This window comes from Apium graveolens, chromosome 6, assembly GCF_009905375.1.
Source record: "Apium graveolens cultivar Ventura chromosome 6, ASM990537v1, whole genome shotgun sequence".
Lineage (NCBI taxonomy): Eukaryota > Viridiplantae > Streptophyta > Magnoliopsida > Apiales > Apiaceae > Apium > Apium graveolens.
Window position 1 is genome coordinate 230169560 of NC_133652.1, and position 20359 is coordinate 230189918.

The 20359-nt window shown below is 37.3% G+C and overlaps 1 non-coding gene across 1 annotated transcript; it reads left to right on the plus strand.

Moving 5' to 3' along the window:
• The first annotated feature begins 4192 nt into the window (after nucleotides 1-4192).
• LOC141669343 (small nucleolar RNA R71) lies at nucleotides 4193-4299 on the plus strand. The gene has a single exon (XR_012553630.1). It is a non-coding gene; the product is annotated as a small nucleolar RNA R71 (small nucleolar RNA).
• The last annotated feature ends 16060 nt before the right edge of the window (nucleotides 4300-20359 follow it).

Consider the following 20359-nt stretch of genomic DNA (forward strand, 5'->3'; position numbering starts at 1 on the left):
ACGGACAAACAACCTTCTCTAGAATGCGCTTTATCTCTCTGTTAGACACTTCCGCTTGACCATTTGTTTGCGGATGATAGGCAGTAGCTACTCGATGATTCACATTATAACGCTGCATCATAGAAGTGAACTTACGGTTGCAGAAATGCGATCCTTCATCACTTATGATTACCCGAGGTGTTCCAAACCTTGTGAAAATTTGCTTATGAAGAAAATTTAGCACTGCCTTTGCATCATTTGTCGGTAAAGCTTTAACTTCGACCCATTTTGAGACATAATCGACTGCCAGCAAGATGTACTGATTATTGCAAGACGAGATAAAAGGCCCATGAAATCGATTCCCCAAACATCAAAGACCTCGACTTCAAGCATCACATTTAATGGCATCTCATCCTTCCTTGTCAAATTTCCCACTCTTTGGCAACGATCACACCTTAAAACAAACTGATGAGCATCCTTGAACAAAGTAGGCCAAAAAAAACCTGCTTGCAGAATACGAGCTGCCGTCTTCTCACCACCATAGTGTCCACCATAAACCGTGGAATGGCAGTCTCGTAATATCCCCTCCGTCTCACAGAACGGGATACATCTCCTGATGATCTGGTCAGCTCCCTGTCTAAACAAATATGGTTCATCCCACATATACCACTTCACCTCATGCAGAAACTTCTTCTTTTGAGCGGATGTCAAATTAGGAGGCATTACATTGCTGACGAGATAGTTTACAATATCTGCAAACCATGGTTCTTCCTCCTGAATTGCAAACAACTGCTCATCCGGAAAAGATTCATTGATTAACGTCCTATCTTGTGAAGTAGAATCAGGATTCTCCAACCTAGAGAGATGGTCAGCTACTTGATTCTCAGTACCTTTTCTATCCTTGATCTCTAACTTAAATTCCTGAAGTAAAAGCACCCAACGAATGAGTCTCGGCTTCGAATCTTTCTTGGAAACCAGATAGCGAATAGCCGCATGATCAGTGAATACTGTTACTTTCGTACCAAGTAGATAAGATTGAAATTTCTCGAAACCAAAGACTATAGCCAAAAGCTCCTTCTCAGTGGTGGTGTAGTTCAATTGGGCCCCATTTAAAGTCTTACTCGCATAGTAGACCACATGGAAGAGATTTTTCTTGCGCTGTCCCAGAACTGCACCTACCGCATAATCACTCGCATCACACATCATCTCAAACAGTTTTGTCCAATCTGGTGCTGTAATAACTGGTGCAGTGATCAAACTCTTCTTGAGAGTCTCGAATGCTGCCAAACATTCATCATAAAATTTGAAAAGCACTTCTTTCTCAAGAAAATTGCACAACGGCTTAGATATCTTTGAAAAGTCTTTGATGAATCGCCGATAAAAACCCGCATGACCAAGAAAACTACGGATTCCTTTCACAGAGTTAGGTGGGGGAAGATTTTCAATGACTCCCACCTTGGCCTTGTCCACCTCCAGACCCTTGTTAGAGACCTTATGCCCAAGAATAATGCCTTCACGCACCATAAAATGACATTTCTCCCAATTGAGCACCAAATTAGTTTCCACGCATCTTTTGAGTACGGCGCGCAGATTATTCAAACATTCATCATATGAATGTCCAAAGATGGAGAAGTCGTCCATGAACACTTCGATGTTATTTCCAATCATGTCAGAGAATATAGCCATCATACATCTTTGAAAAGTGGTCGGGGCGCCACATAACCCAAACGAAACTCTGCGAAAAGTAAACGTGCCAAATGGACAAGTGAAGGTAGTCTTTTCCTGATCCTCTGGTGCAATACAAATCTGATTATACCCTGAATAACCATCCAGAAGACAAAAATACTCATGACCCGCCAACCTGTCAAGCATCTGATCAATAAATAGAAGAGGGAAGTGATCCTTCCTTGTGGCTTTGTTCAATTTTCTATAATCCATGCATACTCTCCATCCTGTAACTGTTCAAGTGGGGATGAGCTCATTCTTTTCATTTGCAACCACAGTGATACCTCCTTTCTTAGGTACACATTGTACGGGGCTCACCCACGAGCTGTCAGAAATAGGATAAATGATGCCTGCATCCAGCCATTTCAGAATTTCTTTCTTCACCACCTCCTTCATAATGGGATTCAGTCTTCGCTGTTGTTCCACAGTTGGCTTACTACCTTCCTCTAGCAGAATTTTATGCATACAATATGAAGGACTTATCCCCTTGATGTCTGCTATGGTCCATCCAATAGCCGATTTGAATTCTCTCAAAATCCTTAAGAGCTTGTCTTCCTCACTACCTGAAAGGTCAGATGAAATAATAACAGGTAACGTAGATGAATCACCTAAAAAGGCATACCTCAAGTGTTCAGGTAATGGCTTGAGCTCCAAGATAGGTGCTTCTTCTATTGATGATTTGAGCTTTTCTTCAGCATTCTTAAGGTCAGAAGTACCAAGAGATTTAAACGGCATGTCCAGCTTTCGCTTCCAGGGAGAAGCGTTCAGATATTGTAATTGCTCGTTGCCATCTTCATCATCGCTGTCAAAATCCCCCACTAAGGCCTTTTCCAATGCATCAGACATTAACATGCGATCGAGTTCTGAAGTAATCGTAGAATCAATCACATCTACTTTTAAGCACTCCTCATCTTCTATAGGGAATTTCATTGCCTTGAATACGTTGAAGGTCACATCCTGCTCTTGTACTCGCATAGTAAGTTCACCTTTTTGCACATCTATCAAGGTACGGCCAGTAGCCAAGAAAGGTCTTCCCAAGATTATGGGAATCTTCTTATCTTCCTCAAAATCCAGAATAACAAAATCTGCAGGAAAGAAGAGCTTATCCACCTTGACGAGCACATCCTCCACTATGCCCCTTGGGTAAGTAATGGAACGATCAGCCAATTGTAGAGACATGTATGTGGGTTTTGGATCAGGCAGATCCAACTTTTTAAAGATCGACAACGGCATCAGATTAATGCTTGCTCCCAAATCACAAAGGCACTTGTCAAAAGTCAGATTGCCAATGGTGTAAGGAATGGTGAAGCTTCCTGGATCTTTCAGTTTTGGTGGTAACTTTTGCTGCAGAACAGCGCTGCATTCTTCCGTGAGAGCAACGGTTTCAAGGTCATCCAGTTTCACCTTCCTTGAAAGAATAGTCTTCATAAACTTCGCATAACTAGGCATTTGCTCCAGAGCCTCAGCGAAAGGTATATTGATGTGAAGTTTCTTGAACACCTCCAGAAACTTCCCGAACTGTCTATCCAGCTTTTGTTGCTGCAATCTTTTAGGAAAAGGTGGTGGAGGATAGAGCTGTTTCTCCCCTATATTAGCCTCAGGAAGAGTGTGTTCAACAGTAGTCTTCCTTGGTTCCGCCGCTTTCTCCTTTTGCTTAGATTCTTCATCACTAATTTCAGCTTCTCCTTCTTTTGCCTTTTCAGCATCAGCAACTTTTCCAGACCTTAAGGTAATAGCCTTGATTTGCTCTTTAGCTTCCTTCCTGCCTGGTACTTCCGTGTCACTGGGAAGAGTGCCAGGTTGACGATTGAGCACTACATTGGCTAATTTACCGATTTGATTTTCCAAGGTCTTGATAGAAACCGTCTGACTCTTGCATAACAGCTTAAGTTCCTCAAAATCAGCACTAGTAGGTGCAGCCGTACTTCCCTGTTGAGGATATGATTGCCTTGTAGCATACTGCTGTGGTTGCTGGAATCCAGGTGGGTTAAACTGTTTACTCACTCCTTGCTGATATGGTGGCTGAATAGCATTCTGATTATTCCCCCATCTGAAATTTGGATGATTTCTGTTGTTAGGATGATAGGTCGCTGGCACAGGCTGTTGTTGTCGCTGATAATTATTCACATACTGAACAAATTTGTTGACCAGAGAACACTGATCCGTAGCATGAGAACCTGCACAAAGCTCACAAACCATAGCTATTTGATTAACTCCATATATAGCCAAAGAATCAACCTTCATTGATAGCGCTTGGAGCTGGGCTGCAATAGCGGTGGCTGCATCAACTTCCAGAATACCTGCTACCTTGCCTGACGTCATCCTCTGAGTTAGGTTTTGATGCTCATTTGCAGCCATCGTCTCTATAAGATTATACGCCTCAGTATAGCTTTTAGCCCATAAGGCGCCTCCAGCTGCTGCATCGAGCATGGGCCGAGATTGGGCCCCCAAACCATTATAGAAACCAGTGATCACCATCCAATCTGGCATTCCATGATGTGGACATTTTCTCAACATTTCCTTGTAGCGTTCCCAAGCCTCGCACATAGATTCAGTAGGTTGTTGCGCAAACTGAGTAAGAGCACTCCTCATAGCAGCAGTCTTTGCCATCGGATAAAACTTCACCAGATACTTTTGCGCAAGATCTTGCCACGTAGTGATGGACCCAGCTGGTTCAGAATGTAACCAGTCTTTAGCCTTGTCCCTCAGTGAGAATGGGAAAAGCCTCAACTTGATAGCCTCATCAGTCACGCCATTATACTTAAAAGTGCTGCAGATCTCGACAAAATTCCTTATGTGCATGTTGGGGTCTTCAGTTGTCGCTCCTCCAAAAGAAACAGAATTCTGCACCATCTGAATAGTGCCCGGCTTGATTTCAAAGGTGTTAGCTTGAATAGCCGGATCAAGGATGCTTGACTGAATGTCATCAATTTTAGGCCGAGAAAAATCCATAAGAACTGGATCAGCTTGAACAATACGATCTCCCATGTTTACTGGTTCTTTCTGCTCAGTTCCTGAATCCGAATCCTCAAAATCTAACTTCTCCGTAATATCAAGAACTTCGTCTGTCTCCTCAGCTGTATCTAAAGTCCTCTTGCGAGCACGAGAACGAGTTTGCATAAACGCTTGCTAAAGTACCTGAAACACAACCGGAAACAGTAAGTAACTACTACGTCCTAATCACTGAGTCCTAATGACCAATGATGGTAAGTACATAAACTAAACAAATACGCCGAGTCCCCGACAGCGGCGCCAAAAACGTGTTAGGGCAAAATCACGCACTAATATTCACGCAAGTATACGCGTTCGCAAGTAATATAGAATACTTTCTAGTTCGTTCCTACAGAGACTCAGACTAAATTATTGTCTAATTAAACTCACTCACCAATGTATGATTACTTCTCAATGTTAAGACACTAACACTTAAGATTGTTGATTAAATATTAACTATAATTAACTACTTAATTAATCACTTACTTAACACTTCAAATTATCAATAATAAAACACTCATGAGATCACAACTTCATTATTACTTCCTTCAATAGCCATTGTTATTACCTTTAGCATGTGACAGTGATGATATTAATCGAATAACACGAAACTGATAAAAGCCAACTTTCATTGTACTAATACCATTCTACCAAGCATCCACAATTAAGATAGAAGTTGAATAGTCATCAATTATGTTGAGTTCCTATATGTCTACAGAAATTGACAACACAACGATTTAAGCACAAGTTATTCCTTTTGATTACATAGGGCAAATAAAACTGTTAGAGTTACCCACTAATCATGCACAACATACATGAACCTATGCTAGCATGACAAGTTCTAAATCTCAAGATCCACCGTCGCTTCACAAGAGATTAACACCCTATCTTATATGTTCGCGACGCACATAAGACGAATACGCACAACCAATACTAGATATCATACAATCATCACACACTAAAGTATTAAACAATTAACTAAAGAATTCCATAATAAATCCGTTGCAACCCCATGATCACGATTAGCCCATAATAGCACTTATCGTCATCATGGGTTCATATGAAATCATGATAAAAAACACAAGAAAATAATAACTAAACTAATTATATTAAAATAGAGTACGTCACAAGAGTAAATAAGTTCAAAGTAAGAAAACTAGCATCCAACGTTACAACGAAACAAGAATCACAAGAAAGTATGCTTCCTCTTCGTTGCGGTGTGCTAAATCGGTCTTCTTCCTTATCTCCTTCGCTCCTTGCGTAAAAACACAATCTTCTCCAATCCACACTTGTGAAAACGTCTCAAATCTACTTATATAATAGTCCCATAAAACTCAGATTACATAGAAGTGGAAACCAAACAGAAGTAGAAGTCCTGAAATAATATATTTTTTCCCCGACCCTGCGCGGCCGCTCAGCAATGCTGAGCGGGCGCTCAGACCTCTACTGGAAAAAATCTGATTTTGCTCCGTTTCTTCGCCGTAATCTGCCCGTTTCTTTCCTCTCGCAATGGTGAACACATGCCAAGGCTTATTCTTGATGATTCCTCCCCCGAAATGCAACTAATACCCTGAAATGCATAAACACTAGAAAAACGCATCAAATACACAAAATACTTGATTTCAAGATACCAATTTAAGCCATTTTAAGACGTTCTAAGTGGTATAAAATGCCACTTATCACACCCCCAAACTTAAATCGATGCTTGTCCTCAAACGTCACAGACTCAAAAACAAATAAAAACATGCATGAATGTAATCTATATGAAAATGCAGCGATCCCCCTTTCTACAATTAACCAACCAAATTGCAACATCTTAACAAATGCAGTTAGACAACTAAAGATCAAGAAACTCATGCAAACAGACATACAGCCAGAAATGTGGTGTGTGCAAATGCTTAACAGATATGCTTCAGAACTAGACCAATTATTATGACTTGACTATCCTCAAGGCAATCACATGATTATACAGAGAATAAAAATTCTAGGCACAAAGTGATATTCAACACTACAAGAATTCTGGAGCTTATTACGGAATCGTGCTTTTTATTCACAACATAAATGCTTAATTGACCGTGCAATGAGTGAGGTCCACAAAAGACTTATACAATGGTATCCATGTAACGAGCGTTAGGTTAGCGGATCCCAGACTCTAAAAGCCTTTACCACTTTATTTCTCAATACTTTCTCTCTCTCTCTCTCCTCTAGAATCTCTATCGGACTCTCTACATATGACAAATCTGCCTGAAGCTCTATTAGCTCATATTCTATTACATGCCTGGAGTCTGGACTATATTTCTTGAGCATCGATACGTGAAAAACATTGTGAATGTGCTCCATGTGCGGTGGTAACGCCAACTCATAAGCTACTTTGCCAACGCGCTTTAAAATCTCAAAAGGTCCGACATATCTTGGGCTTAGCTTCCCTTTTTTCCAAACCTCGTTAGTCCTTTCCATGGTGATACTTTCAGTATTACCAAGCTTCCTTCTTCAAATTCCATGTCTTTCCTTGACTGGTCTGCGTATTTCCTCTGATGAACTTGTGCGGCTATCAATCTTTTCTGGATAATTTTAACAATTTCCTTTGTCTGCTGTACCAGTTCAGGTCCAAGTATCTTGCGTTCTCCTACTTCGTCCCAATATATTGGAGATCTACATTTGCGTCCATAAAGGGCTTCATAGGGTGGCATCCCAATGCTGGCGAGATAACTGTTGTTATAAGCAAACTCTACCAGGGGTAAATGCTCGTCCCAACTTCCTTTGAAATCAATAGCACAAACACGTAACATGTCCTCGATTGTCTGGATCGTTCTTTCACTTTGGCCATCCATCTGGGGGTGATATGCCGTACTCATATTCAGTCTTGTTCCCAAACATTCTTGAAAACTCTTCCAAAATCTTGAATTAAACCTTGGATCTCGATCAGATACAATAGACACAGGAACTCCATGACGAACTACAATTTCCTTCAGGTACATATGGACCAACTTGTCGAGCGAAAATCTTTCATTTATAGGCAGAAAATGAGCTGACTTGGTAAGTCTATCCACTATAACCCAAATGGCATCATGATTAGCCCTTGTCCTTGGTAATCCAACTATGAAATCCATGGCAATATATTCTCATTTCCACTCTGGAATCAACAATCCACTTGGTCTCTGATGCTCTGCTTTAACTCTCTAACAAGTATAACATTTGCTAATCCATTCCACAATTTCCCTCTTCATGTCTGGCCACCAATAATTCTTCTTTAAATCTCTGTACATTTTTGTACTCCCTGGATGGATAGAATACCTTGAATTATGTGCCTCCTGTAAAATTTCATTTTTCAGCTTCGTCATTGGTGGAATCCAAATTCTAGATGAAAACCTCATAATACCTTGATCATCCTTTTGCGTGCATAACTCTTCACCTACCAAACGATTTATATCTTGATCCATTACATCTTCCTGACATTTCTTTATTTTCTCAAATTATTCCGGTTGGAAAGTCATACTGTATACTTTCGCTTCCTCACGCTTGCAAACTTTAATCTCCAATTCCAATTTCTGAAATTCCTTATATATGTCTTCAGGTACTGATAACACATTCAACCTTTCCTTCCGACTCAATGCGTCTGCTACCACATTCGCTTTACCGGGATGATAATTAATCGAGCAATCATAGTCTTTGATCAACTCTAACCATCTCCTTTGCCTCATATTAAGTTCCTTCTGTGTGAATATGTAGTTTAAGCTTTTGCGATCCGTGAAAATCTCGCACTTTTCTCCATACAAATAATGTCTCGAAATCTTTAAAGCGAAAACTATGGCTGCTAGCTCCAAATCATGAGTAGGATACTTCTGTTCGTGTGGTTTCAATTGCCTTGACGCATACGCAATCACCTTTTCGTGCTGCATTAGAACACATCCTAATCCTTTATGAGAAGCATCACTATAAATTACGAAATTCCCTTGATCATCTGGAAGTGACAAAACAGGTGTCGTGATCAATCGTCGCTTCAACTCTTGAAAACTTTCCTCGCATTTGTCGTTCCATATAAACTTCTCATTCTTTCGTGTAAGTTTGTTAATGGTGTGGCAATCCTCGAGAAATTTTGAATAAATCGACGATAATATCCCGCCAATCCTAAGAAACTTCTTACCTTGGTGGGTGTTTTCGGTCTCTCCCAATTCGTAATTGCCTCGATCTTTGCCGGGTCCACTTTGATCCCTCATTACTAACTATGTGCCCTAAGAACTGAACTTCCTATAGCCAAAACTCACACTTCGAGAATTTAGCATATAACTTCTTTTTCCTTAAAATCTCCAAAGGCGTTCTCACATGTTCCGCATGATCCTCTTCCGTCTTTGAATAGATTAAAATATCGTCTATAAACACAATAACAAACTTATCCAAATACTCCTTGAAAATTATGTTCATCAGGTCCATAAACGCTGCCGGGGCATTGGTCAACCCAAAAGACATCACTAAAAACTCGTAATGTCCATACCTTGTTCTGAAAGCTGTCTTTGGTATATCTTATGGCTTGATCTTTAGTTGATGATATCTGGATCTTAAATCAATTTTGGAGAAATACTTGGCTCCCTTCAACTGGTCGAACAGATCGTCAATTCTGGGTAACGGATACTTGTTCTTGATTGTCAGCTTGTTGAGCTCCCTATAATCAATACACAGTCTCATGCTTCCATCTTTCTTCTTGACAAATAATACAGGGGCTCCCCACGGGGATACACTGGGTCTGATTACTCCTTTCTCTAACAACTCTTGCAATTACTTCGCTAGCTCTTTCATCTCGACGGGCGCCCTTCTATACGGGGCCTTGGATACTGGTTCTGTTCCAGGTGCTAAGTCGATCGCAAATTCAATTTCTCTATCTGGAGGAAGTCTTGGTAACTCGTCGGGAAATACGTCTGGAAATTCATTCACAACTGGAATATCTTCAAGTTTTGTTGGTTCTTGACTTCTGTCAATCACATATGCCATGAAATGCTCACATCCTTGTCGTAGTAACTTCTTGGCTTGAATCATCGTTAAAAACTTCTTTACTTGTTTTTGACCCTTGAACGTTATTATCCTTTCATCAGACATCTTCACCATTACCTTCTTATTTCGACAATCTATCTGGGCATCGTGCTTAGATAACCAATCCATCCCTAATATAACGTCAAATTCTGCTAACTTAAATGATATCAAATCTACACAAAACTTACTACCAGAAATCTCAATCTCACAATTCCCACAAACTTGATTAACAGATACACGTTCTTGATTTGCTAATTCCACAGTCATTATTTCATTTAAACACTCAACTGGATAATTTAACTTACTAACAAAATCTTGTGAAACAAACGATCGATTTGCTCCCGAATCTATTAACACTTTGGCACATAAAGAATTCACATTAAGCGTACCTGCCACGACATCCGTATCCTGGATCGCATCCTTCACCGACATGTCAAAAACTCTAGCCCTTGGAGTCTCATTTAGTGTTGGGGTAGATCCCATAATCCGTAATGCATTACTGACTGGGGCTAATGTCTTGCAATCCCTGGCCATATGTCCTGGCTTTCCATATTTAAAGCACATAAATCCAATGGCTGGAACCTTTAGTGCTGGATTCCGGATAGGCTGATCCTTACTTGCTGGTTCTCTTGCTGGCTGATTTCGGCACTCCCTCGAATAGTGCCCTTTCTAGTTGCATTTAAAACATACCACATTCAACTTATTACAAACTCCTCCATGATTTTTTCCACATACTTGACAATCTGGAAAAGTTAGTCTCAACTGATTTGGCTGATTTGTATTAACTGGACGGTTGCTCTGGCCTCCGTCTCCTGTATTCTGTTTCCTGAAATTAAAATTTCTCCCTGACTTGCCCTTCTTAAAATTTGGAAACTTCCTTGGTTGTGACTGACCCTCACTTCCCTCAACCTTCCTTTTCTTGCTTTCTTTCTCCTTCTGGAACATCTCACTCTCTGTCTCTGCGATCATAGCCTTTTGTACTACTCCTGCATAGGTATCCAATTCAAAAATGGTTACCTTCCTTCTGATCCAGGGTTTTAAACCTTGCTGGAATCTTTTAGCCTTCTTCCTGTCAGTATCCACATACGACGGTACATACCTTGACAATTCCTCAAATTTACCCTCATAATCTGTTACCGACATGTTCCCTTGCTTTAATTCTAAAAACTTCAGCTCCATTTGATCCTGAACAAACTGAGGAAAATACTTTTCTAAAAAACAATTCCTTAAACCTTTCCCAAGTAATAACATCTGTACCTTCCAATGTCTTCACCATCTCCCACCAATAGGTGGCTTCATTCTTCAGATAGTAACTTGCAAACTCAACCTTATGTTCCTCCTTTACTTTCACTAAGGCAAATGCCTTCTCTATCTCCTTTAACCAAACATTTGCCTCAATTGGCTCTAAGGAACCCTTGAATTCTGGTGGGTTTACTGCTTGAAAAGTTTTAAAAGTTACCTGGGGATTGGTCTGCCTTTGTTGTTATTGTGCTAGGTGAACTGTTTTTTGGGCCAAGATTTGAAGAATCTGGGCTATTGCAGGGTCTATGGGTCCTGGGTTCACATTTGGGTTTGTATCATCTTGGTTGTTATTGTTGTTGGTTTCTTCATTCTGGGTGTTGGTGCGGGTATTTCTTCTGGGAGGCATTTTCTGTAAAGAATCAAACAACTTATTCAGCTTTTGAATCAAATCTTTGAATAAAAGAATTTTTTTTGTAAAACAGAGGTATCTCTTTTTGAAAACAGTTATAACTAAGTAAATTGCATGCTTCTTTACAGAATATAAACAGTCATGGAAAATAGGGTACATGGTATCACAGGGGTATAACTGGTGCAATAGATAAGGTAAGGTAAAACAGGTGCAATAAAATAAATGACAGTGCTGGAAAGGAAAAAGGTACTGATATATATAGATCAAAAGTTTTAGGTAGTACAAGCGTAAAGACGCTTCGGAAGTAAAAGCAAAAGGGTACAATAACCTACTCACTAGTCATTATAGCTAGTCTATAAAGACAACTCAAAAGTCTACTGATACACATTACACACTACTGTACATACTACATAACCATAACAACACTGCTCAGAATCTCCATCTCTGAATCTCTGACTCAGCTCCAAGGAAACTCTGGTCCTGCCAGCCTCTCAAAGTCCTCCATCACCTCAGTAGCCCAGCCCATCAGTGCATCAGGGCCTCTACCAGGTAATGTAGCTCCATGTAGCCTAGCCTCAAGAACCCTCCATGTCACATGAATCTCCTGTCGAAGTTCCCTCACACCACGATCAACATCAGTAGTCCTAATGATATGTTGTAGCTCTCTGATCTGGGCTAACAAGGAATCACGCTCCAATAGAAGAGCCTCATACCGGTAGTAAGGAACTGGGGGCAATGTAGACTGGAATGGGGCACTCGCAACTGAATGCCCAGTGGAATCTGAATCAGTTGGTGGTGGTCCTCTGATAGGTGGCCTCATGCCTGGAGGTGGAATAGCCTGCAATGGTACGGGCTGCAACATAGGTGGAGGTAGTATAGCCAACACTGATGGAATAACAGGACGTGGATCCGAAGACGGCACTCCAAATGAAGGCTCTGAGTGATCAACTGATATGGGAATAAAAGAGTTGGCCATCGCTGCTATCTGAAATCATATCGCAATATCAGAATCTCGAACCATAACGCGAATTACACTAATACCTGATATACCGAAGCACTCAACCTCTCGACGTTCTATCTTTCTATTCCTTACTTCTAATCCTAGCCCTCTACCCATTCCCGTCAACCTAGGCTTGTGTCAGTGACTTATAACCTGTAGCTCTGATACCAAACCTGTGGCGCCCTCCAAACCCGGGTCAGAAGTTTGGGGTCCACACACACACACACCTTATTTATAACTTGCTTATAACAATAATAAAGATAACAATAATATGTAGTGACCCTATTTACCAACTACCACGGATCGCAACAGGTTAAAGTATGCACACAAGCCACACATCTACTTATATTACATATCATTCAAATCCCAATCATTCAAACTCAAACTGAGTATTAAACTTTATTACAAACATTTACAGACTTAAATTATTCCAAAAGAAGCCTACTAGCTCAGCTTTCTCAACCTGAACCCCTAGCTCTCGCGCTGGACTGGGGATCCTCATTACCAACTGGTTCCTTTTTAACTGGAAAGAATATAAACAACATCGCACAAATGAGCTAACTAGCTCAGCAAGTCACAATGACAAAACTGAGAATAATGATCATCAAGAGAACATGATTATGATATCAAGTGAACAATGGATTATGATTTAGAATTGGATATTATACTTTTAATTTAAAAACCAAGGTTAGGCTGCTGATCAATCACGCACTAACCCCGAGCAAGGCACACAACATTGCTCTAACTACTGGATCCAAGGCACACATTGGTCTAACTTGACCATTATATGGTCTGACCACGAATCTGGTCCACAATTTTATAAAAACAATCCAATTCTAACATAATAACAGAATAAGCAATAATAAACAATAACCAGAATCATTAACAACAATGAGTGTTTAACAATGAAAGGGTTTCAATCCTTGTAAGGATCAATAAGGTAATTTCAAAGCTTGGATGCTGGGTAATGAAAGAATTGGATAACAAAGGAATCAATGTTTCAGGGTTTCAAGGATTTGGTCTTTCAAAGCATAAGATATCATGGATTGAGTATATAAGTAATTCAGTTCAGCGTTTGGTATTTAGTTTGTATGTATTTGTGGAGTAGTATCGTAGATTCGTGGTTCGTGTTTGGGTATACAACAATCAATGATCTAGAAAGAATCAGGTTACCGCTCAAGATCAATAACTGGAATCAGGGTTTAGGTTTCCGTGCTTCATAGCACTTGCAATATCACAGGATTATCAAGTACTACAATATCCCGAGAAAGTTCAGAACACTTGCCTGGTACTAGCTTACTATTCTGCACTCGCTTCCAATCACAATCATCTTACTCCTCAACTACCTTTTTCCCTTTCCTACACCTTGCCTCTTCTGCTCACATATTATAAACATCTATCAATAATCGATTCATAGAGTTCTATTCAACACATACTTCTATCTACCCTTCGTTTTACCCAAATCCGATTAACGGATTGAAAGTTATGCAATAATCAAGTAAACACCGAATTTATAGACTGATAGTCAATCAACAAGTCACATATAGCACATAATATATCACGTAATCAATGGCATATTATTTATAAAGAAGTCTCAGGTCATAAATAGGCTTTCGGGTATTTAAAATGATTTTTAAAACATTTTTCGGAATTAGAACGGGTCGTTGGATCAATTTCAGGTTAATAAACAGGGTTCGTTTGGCCAATTCTGGCTCCGAAACAATTTTATACTAATTATCGAGCCTTGGAAATAATTTAGAATAATATTTTAAAGCTCGAAACTATTTTTTGAAATTTTTAAATCATTTTTAAGTAATTATATCTAATTAAATAATTAATTAAAATCAATTAATAATTAATTAAATCAATTAATCAATTAATTTCCAAATTAATTGACCAATTAATCGATTAAAAATTAACTAAAATTAATTAACTAATTAATTCAGATTTATTTCTGAATTAAAAATAATTTTCGGAATTAAAATACTAATTTTTAGAATTTTCAGAAATTAAAAACGAATTTTTTTTTATAATTAAAATAAATAGGAAATATGATTTTTAAACATTTTTAAAACAAGAATCCAATTTTTGCAAAGTCTGGAAACCTGGGGCACCAAACTTCATCGTTTTGAAAAGTACAGGGACCAAACTGCAATTTTGCAGTTCTAGTCGCCGGAAAAGTCGGGGGTGGCCGGAGAACTCACCTCCGGCATCCTCCCACCACCATCACCTCCATAATTAAACTACACCACACCAGGAACCTATCTCTGCAATCAAAATTCATCAATAACCCCAGACTTGGTCTGAATTTGATCAAGAAACTCGCTGGTTTCCGGCGGGTTCGACGTAAACTTCAAAACACAACTCCCTTCTCTACAGACCTCGTTGATTCATGAAACTTGTACGACTAGATTGCAAATTTCACAGAGAATACAATACACTATACCACAATATCAATCTATTTCAGAACAAGAAACCCCCAAATTTCAATTAAGAACATTCATACGGGTTATAAACCCTAATTTTAAAATTCGAAAATCAAACTCAAATTTGAACATGTTATTGAACTCCAAATCAGACGTATAAAATATCAAAATCATCAGGAAAACAAGCTCTACAACATGCAATCATTAAATCATACAAACAATCATCCGAACAAAAATTCATATTTTTAATAAATTTAATTTGAAAATAAGTAAATATCCAGAAAATAAACCTTTGATTCTGCAGTGAAACAAAGCTCAGAATCTAATAGAACACTTCAAATCCTTCATTTTGGTTACTCAAGCTTTGAAAACAGAGATCGGTAACGCCTTCGTTTTGCTGTTTGATTCTTAGAACAATTTATGTAATTAGGGTTTTTCTCTGAAAATTATAGAATTAACTATCTGCAAATGATTTTGATACGAAATAAAATATGGAAAAAGGCTATTTATAATTACGGAAAATTAGTATCCCGTTGGATCATTCCGGATATAAAACGGTACGTTTATTTATAAAAACTGATCCAAACGGTATCGGTTTTCGGGATAATTATCCAAATCAGTACAATTTGTACTGCGGTCTTGGTCTCAGCGCCTGGTTACACTTACTACGAAGTGATAATTGGGATAGTTTAATAAAAAGCTTCCGTTTATCGAAAATACGGGTTTTATTGATTTACCGAAACGAATATTGCATCGAAAATGTTGCGCCGGGACCCACATAGAACAAACCGTACGCCGGATCGAAAAAGTCGAAACATGGAATATGCTCGAAATATTACAATTAGGTTAGGAAGGAGTTCTCGGAAGAGTTTCGGGTTCCAAAAACGTAACAATGGATGACGTCGATTGGTTCTCATTTTTATAAAATAGATTTTAAATACTCGGAAAAAGATTTTATAAATTTCATATGATCCTTATAAATCCATAAATCAACATAAAAATAATTAGGAAGATATGACAATTATCTATGTTTTATTTTGGACATATAAAAATTAAAATACTCAATTAATATTATTTTTGAATATCCAAGTACAGATAACATTTAACAATCAACTCACAGAATAGATACTGAACACACATAATAATTATTTAATAGCAATATAATTACACGATATATCCCAGATATTACAGTCTACCCCCTTATAAGGATTCCGTCCTCAGAATCTGCAGAAGAGAATACTAGGGATCGTCTTGCCAACTTTCCATTTCCTAACATCATCAATTTACCGAATCTCAAATAAATCTTGGATTTCCTATACGACACAATTATCACGGTTGCTTTACTTCGTACCATTGTTCCTTCCACATATCATTTGACCAATTTCTCAATAGAACCACTTTTACTGATAGAGAGGAAGAAGAATAGAGAGGAAGATAAAGAGAAAGAAAAAGAAAAAGAGATAGAGATAAATAGAGAGAGAAGTAAAAAAATATATATTGACTACATTATACGCCACCGATATTTTAATTGCATTGCAATTCACTTGTAGCCCTACTTTGACTTGACCAAGATAACTCAGCTCAACTTGATTGGCATACCTTCATATATTTGAGATGATAAAATCATGAAATTTTAAAGAGAAAAGAATTTCATATCGTAGCGGGTGTTCCACGATTGTGGTTACCAAAAATTTAAATTTTTGAGAACGTATTGTTGAAATGAAAGAATAACTAAGAGATCAATATGATCAAACGAACTTGGTGTTACGTTCCTAAATTAAGACACTACTAAAGGTTGTTAACCTTCTTGTAGTCACAACACACACAAGTGATGGCGTCCCATCCAACTCCTATCACACAGACAGGTATACCTTGTATCCCCTATAGTTAGGGTTGTTCATCTCAGTCAGAATAAAAGAATATAAAAGGAATTCAAAATAAAATGAATAGTCAAGGGTTTTAAATCAATGACTTGTTAATGCAATCCTTGGATCAAACTGAGAAGGTTTCAAATCTGATATTTCTAAAGAAAATGAAATCTAGAAAACAAGATTCTACGCTTCATGACAGCCTCTGGCACCTTATGTGATTAAAAACGGGTGTTAGTGATTATATCCTCTAACAGATACCTCTTTTTGAGAGATATCAAAAAAAGTTATATAAAGAAAAAGAATTGCCAAGGTCTTAATATCTATCTTTTATTGAACTCTTCTGTTGACTCGTAATCCGATTCTAGACACTTCTTCATGTTCTAGAATATCAATAATCTTCTTCATCGTCGAATTGTAGTAGCCTCGGAAGATTCCACAATAGAAGTTTGCAACTACCAGGAGTTCTATCCAACTCAACATAACCAACTCAAACTAGCATGCCTATCTTAACTTACTCGTTATTACTATATCCAATAGTCCAACACGAACTCTATATGAGCTATGGCGTCCTTACATAACTATACACACTCCTACCACTCTCGTTTCTAGTTTACTATAACCTCATCTCTAATACCAACATGTAACGCCCCCAAATTCGGGGTCAGAGGATTTGGTCATCACGATGAAACCTCAATCCAAATTAACCTGTTAAATCAATAAATAAATACCAATAGTTGAAATATAGCATATGCGACCCCGGCACTACACCAAGATCTTTTCAAGGTATAGTTCTAGAAATAAGATATCCAAATTTCCATAAATAAATTTTTCACTTTCTTTAAGAACTCTTTTCATTAATCTCATAACTCAAGACTAACCCGCTAGTATAACTTTGATAAGAAGTATACTAGACCAAACTATAAAATAACACAACTATAATATATATACAAAAGCTTTACATAATAGAATTTACATTAGTTCCACAAACCCTGCACCAACCACCTTCCTAGAAGCTTCTTCTTTGCTTTTCTTGAATTACACAGCTAAAAAGTTCCAGTTAATCCTCAATGGAAGGTTAAATTTAAAAATAGGAAAGTATGAGTGAAAGAAATGCTCAGCAAGTTCATTATAACATATATATGGTCGTTTTGATATAAAAATCGACATCTGCAATAGAGCAGATCGTTTAAAATCATAATTGCGGAATCAGAAAATTTTTAGTTAAGAAATTTCAGAATTAATTCATTAAGTGTATTCAAAATCCTTTTGATATTTTTGAGCGAAATGCTTCAGCAATAATTTGAATCTCGACGAGAATAAAACTCGTAAAACAGTGTTTACGTAAATATCGTAAATAACAATAACATGATAGGTGATTATAGACTGAATCATAAACTTTATTCAAAACTCAACTCTTGATATCAATATTCATTTTGATGTCATATCAAATTAGATATCAATACGAACTTTGATGCTTACAACATATTGAAGTCAACATCAATCATCTCTATTAATACCACTTTTGATATTTAACAACAAATTAAGTATCAACATAAATCAGAAACTGAATCAAAACTGCATTTCACCTTTTATCCAAAACCAAAATACTTGATAAATCATTTTTTTATGATTATCAAAACAATAAAGAATTTTAGATATCAATTTAGATTGGAACCAATTATATTTCATGTTGTTCCTGATGATCAGTCACGAAACAACACCGGTATCCCGTAGCCATACTGTAAATATAGGTACTACCGGTATCCCGCAGCCATAACGTACCTATAAGGCGCCAGAAAAGGCATATATTTTCCTTGTAAGATATTACAGCTAGACCGATGACTCGATCACCTACGCTGTAACCAGTAACCATCCAATCTTAAAACCTTTTATTGAAATGGGTCATAATAATCGACACCCTTATAAATTTTACTCCCCCATTCACTTGGGAAGGAATACTTGTAACAAAATCATTTTTCTCAAGGTATAAATCATTTATAAATCCAGTATCTGGATAAGTAAAAACACTTAACTATTCTGAACTTAGAATAACAGAGAGTACTTGCGTGATAAACATTTAACTCAGCGATATGTAAAACATTTATCTATTCTGAACTGAGAATAGTAAAGCAATACTTGCATAATCATTAGCAGTTGGATATGAAAATATTGAACTATTCTAGAATTAGAATAACGTAGAAAACTTGCACAATAAGATTCAAAATAAATATCACTTGAACGATAAGTGAAGATAGGGATACTTGCCTTTGGTTTTTAGTAGTTAGTCACACTCACAATAATACCATCCCTCGTTCTGACATCTCAAGGCATCACCATCTTTTATTCCAACAATTCCCTGATATACTTCTCCTGCGATAGCTAGAAGCCAGATATCCAGTACCATTCCATTTCATTCTTTCCATTATCTAGTCCCGATCAAACCGAATGATTCGCATTATAATAAAAAAAAATATAACTTTAATCATCTAAACGATAATTACTCGACGAACTGCGCGTCAAAACCCTATCGTCTACCCATATGATAGCCCACACATAAAGAAAACAGCCAAACACATGATTCTTGAGCCATGTACGCACGTAATTCACATATCATGTACATACATAATCCATGTATCACATAATTCATATCACATATGACTCAGTTCGTCAAAAGATTCGACTCGGTACGTTTAAAACTAAAATCGGGTCAAAAATATAATTTATCGATCAATAATCGACTCAGAACGACATGCAAAACAACCGACCTTTCGAAATAAAAGAGTTTGGATCTTGAAAGCGGAATATTTTTCAGAGTCTATACGTGTTCGTTTTGTATTAAACGGACGAACGTTTTATTTATTACGAATGAAATAAGAATAAATTGGAATAAATCAATTAATGATAATATTAAGTGATTTTTAGAAACCTAAATATAAATTTTAAAAGCTCAAAAGTAATTTTAGGAATTATTTAAATTAATTATAAATAATTATACTTTATTTAACTATTTATAAATAAAATTAATTGATTAAATGAATTAGTCAATTAATTAAATCAATAAATAATTAATTAAAATAAATTATAAATAACTAAATCAAATTTTTTATTTTTGAAAATAATCAAAGAAAATAATTTTTAGAATTTAAAATAATAAATTAAATAATTTTTAGAATTTAAAATAATAACTAAATATTTTTTTTAAATTAAAATTGATTTTGAAAATAGAAATAAAAAAGAATTTTGAATTATTCATAAAACAGAAATTACACAAACAAGTTACACGATTTGGAAATGAGGCAGGATGGATGGAACGGCGGCAGAACCGAAGAAGACGACCGGATTTCCAAGAACAAATGGCTGGAAACTGGAAAAATTTCCAGAATTTGGTGACTTGCCCGGAAGCCGGTTGTCATTCCGGAAGCTCCGTTTCCTTCCCAAAATCCCACTCCTGACCTTAATTTCAAACCCTAATCGATCCCTACATCCTCAGAAACTCAGAATCGACAACCACAACTCGGAATTCCCTTTTCCGATCAAAAAAATCAAGCTTTTCCGATGAACCGATCGGAAAAGTCGATCTTTCAGAAAAACGAATCATTTTCAGTGATTAATATCGCAAATTGGAGCTGGTACACCTACAATTGATTACTAAGATCAAAACTTACAAACAAATCATCGATAACTCAGAAAA